General features: G+C 38.5%; 1 pseudogene; it reads right to left on the reverse strand.

Moving 5' to 3' along the window:
- LOC108693312 overlaps window positions 1-428 on the reverse strand; it is a 1,647-nt pseudogene extending 1,219 nt beyond the window's left edge.
- Between the last annotated feature and the right edge of the window lie 3,494 nt (window positions 429-3,922).

The following is a 3,922-nucleotide window of genomic DNA, read 5'->3' on the forward strand; positions in this document are numbered from 1 at the left end:
AAATATCTTTTATTTAGTGTAAATTTTTTCATAAATAAAGAACGAAACTCCAACGAGAGAGTGGAGTCGCGTGTCGAGTTTGGAATTAACAATGCTCACCGTACGACGTGAGGTTCACCTGCCACGAAACTGGATAGCGATGAGAGGCTCTCGGACAGGAAGCGAGATGGCCCGTCACCGAGAGTTCACGACTTCCTGTCGTCGCGGCGGATGCGCTGTAAACGAGGCAGTAACGCCCAACGTCGGTGCTAGCCACCAAGTAAGCGGTGTCGTTCTCCACCCAAGTTCCATGGCATAAGTACTCTGGAAACGAGACGGCATCGGCTGTGAGCAGAGATAAAGAAAAAAAAAGAAGACGAGAAAGAAATGGTAGCGTGTTGTTTCGCGACTTGTTCTCCGCGCATTATAGACTTCGCGCTAAAAAGCATCACGCGCAAAGTCGCATTAAACTTCTCGATTTCTTAAAGTATTGCGAAGGCAAAAGCAAGATTATGAGCGTCGTAACTTTGCGCCCATAGTATATAGGGAAAGTTTTTTTTAAGACCGTTTAAAGGACCGACGACAATAACATGCTAAGCCACACGGAGCAAATTTGACAGAGCAGATGGAAAAAGGCCATAACTCGTTAATGAGACTCGGTATTATCTTCATCGCTGGCAAAGTTTGTTTCTCAATTCAAAAGAGCATCTTTTTGTATGTGGATATTACAAACAAAAAGAAAATAGTTCGTGTATCAAAAAATTTTTCAGCAGTACACTATTACCAGGTGTTACTTTGAAAATTATCGTAGATTATAAAAAGAATATAAAGTAAAAATATTAAACAATGGTAGTGAGTCTCATTTTTGTTACATTAATCCTTCAGAACTGAAGTGAGACTATTAACACTTAAATATTATAAATTTCTTTGTCAAAAATATCAAATAATTCAATTTCCTTTATGTCTCTGTTTTGAATTATTCTCTAAACTATATACTTATACTACAGGAAAAAATCTGGTTATATTAACTGGAATTCAGGACAAAAATCAGATACATCAGAATTTTCTTATACAGTAATTGTAGTTGAGATATATAAACAGAATTCTAATTAATATGATCAGAATCTTCTGGTTTGTTCGTTTTCAATCAGAAATTTTTCTCAGTGTAGTATTAATTTATGTCATTTTAGTTCATTAAAATTAATTAATATTTTTTCATTAACATAAATTAAATGGGAACCCAATTTCGGTAATTGTGTTAAATTTTGACGGAATATTTCTGGAAGCATACTTTGTTTAATACTTTATTTCGAATTATTAATAATAAAACTAAATTTCATTAAAATATACACTGTTAGATTTATCGTTCGTAAATTTTCATAATTTCACTTATGGAGATAATTGTAATCCTTTAACCATTCAATTAACGTATCCAATGAAAAGCGGGGAAAAAATACGATTCGATCGCTCGAGGAAGCTACTTTTATGTCATTATTTTTACGGCACTTGTTCCTCCGCCTTCCAGTCGTAACAATGCACGCGAGAACGGAAGAGGAATAAACGAGGACTATAAATCCTCCCGACACATCGATATCAGTGACATTTCGAACGACGATACCCGATCGTACTTGCGAGATAGTAAGATGAGAATTTACTGCGGTCGCTCGACAGCTCGTGACTTCGCGTAAAGAGGAAACGCAAAACCGCGCATCGTGTTCAACGACAGGCGATGGCACGTATCAATGGTAAAAACTAAACGTGTTAAGCGCGACATTGATGTATCAGAATAAATGTACAATTTTTTACCTGCTGTTCATCTGGATACGAATACGACAGCTCGAGAAAAATTAACGATCGATCATCATACGCCTATCTGACGAAACGATCCAATAGACATTAAAGTGATCGAGTAATTTTATTCTCTGAGATATGGCAAAACGGTTTATCTTACTTTATGCCGTAAATTAGCATCTCCAGGAAATGCCGATTCAGAAAACGCGAACGTACGCGGATTCTAAAAGTGGAAATATCGTTGGTAACAAAGTTCCAAAATGCGGTTCTAAATTCGTCAGGGATTTCAAGATTAGAGCGTAAAATTAGTCGAGAAAGTCCATGGAATTGAAACATGTTCCCATCGATTTCTTGCTTGACGGAACGATCGTGATTCCGAAGCGAGCGGAGAAGGTTCAGTGATACGACGCGATTAACGATCGCGCTAGAGAAGTCGCGATGCCCGACATTGTTCTAAGCCGCGAAGCGAGCACACCGAGCTGTTTATACGAAGTCTTAATGGCTATTCTGCCTTCTCAACGGCGTTGTCCTCGTTCTCATCGCTGGTATCTATGTCTCAGAATACAATCCCATGTCGACAGCCGCGAGGCACGGGTCTCGAGTGCTTAAATCCTCGGTTGTGTCAACATGTCTCGGTAACTCGTGCTGCTAAAATAATTCCTAACTACGAAACATCTCTCTCTTTCTCTCTCTCTTCCTCTCTCTCTCTCTCTCTCTCTCTCTCTCTCTCTCTCTCTGTCTCTTTCACATTCCGTACCGAGTTCAACGTATCAACGTTTTCGTGGATTACAAAGACACTATCGACTTCGCATGCGCTACGCATCTGTTGTTTGATTTACAAGGGATTTAATCCGCCTTCTATCTCTTTCCGGTGATCCAATTAATCTGGAAATCGCCCCTAAATTATTATTTACTGAACTGCTTTGTTATTATTATTGTTGTTGTCGAGTCGAACACGCGGCTTACACTGATGTTGATATATCAAATAAGAAACACTAAAATAGGAGAACTTGATACAATAGGAATAGAGTTATTTGATGGATTGTGTACGAATGAATTATGCGATATATCCCATCGAAATTAATAGAATCTCCGTAATAACGCTATGTATATAATTTATTATCATCATTATTGAGTTAGTTTGGAGAAAAATCCTGATTCCTAGTTCCGAAACTTGCAGATCCGAATGACCGAGCGATTCAAAAAGGGACACAATCAAGACGACGAGAGAAACACGGCAAGAAGAACACCAACAAATGCGCAATGTGTCAATTTTTATGTATGGAGTCAAACGAAGTGCACAAAGTTAGTGCAGTCGTAAGCAAGCGCTATGCTGGCAACCGTGACGCCCGCTGCCTTTCCGCAAACTAACTATCACCACTTGTGATAACTTTGCGCGAACTAGGATGGGACGAGACGAGAGGAAGGTGCGGGTAATCCGATAAGATGTTCCAGGCGGACGTGCTCCAACCCGAATGTCGAATCTTCCTCTTTCTCCCTTGAACATACTGGACGCCGAACATTCTGCTGAACCACGAAGCTTTTCCCGAATACGTCGAAGACAACGAATGACTGCCACGAATTTTTCAAACCGTTCACATTGTCCCCGAAAGCTTCTTAAAAATCTGTTATAGTTTATAAAACCGCGATAAGAGAAGCTAAGAAGATTCAAAGACGACGACTAACGTTTGTTAACTATGCCAACCCACGTCACATGTCGAGAATCCGTCAAAGTTTGCAAGCTTTCAAAGCTCGTCGTCTGTCGTGGACGAAGTCTTCTCGTCGCTTATCGGACATCTCTTTGGTTAACTTCCTTTAGTTAAGTGAATCACAAGGGGAACGAAAAGAATCTCCGTAGCGTATAAATGCCATCGTAGAAAATAAGCTAGAAATCGCGGTCAAACTATTATGGGCGTAGCCAAAGAGAGGTATTGTGACCCTAAATCTTATAAAACAAATATTAAAAAAAATATTAAAATCTTATAAAACAAATATTAAAATCTTTAAAAGGATTATATTTAATGAGATTATTCACAAGAAATTTTTAGAAAAGAAGAAAAAGTTGGAGGTAATTGTACAAAAATTTTTTGAGATTTCAAGATGGCTAGTGTTATAAATTTAAGATTTCCAATTCAAAGAATCAGTTTATAAT

This window comes from Atta colombica, unplaced genomic scaffold (genome assembly GCF_001594045.1).
Source record: "Atta colombica isolate Treedump-2 unplaced genomic scaffold, Acol1.0 scaffold9, whole genome shotgun sequence".
Lineage (NCBI taxonomy): Eukaryota > Metazoa > Arthropoda > Insecta > Hymenoptera > Formicidae > Atta > Atta colombica.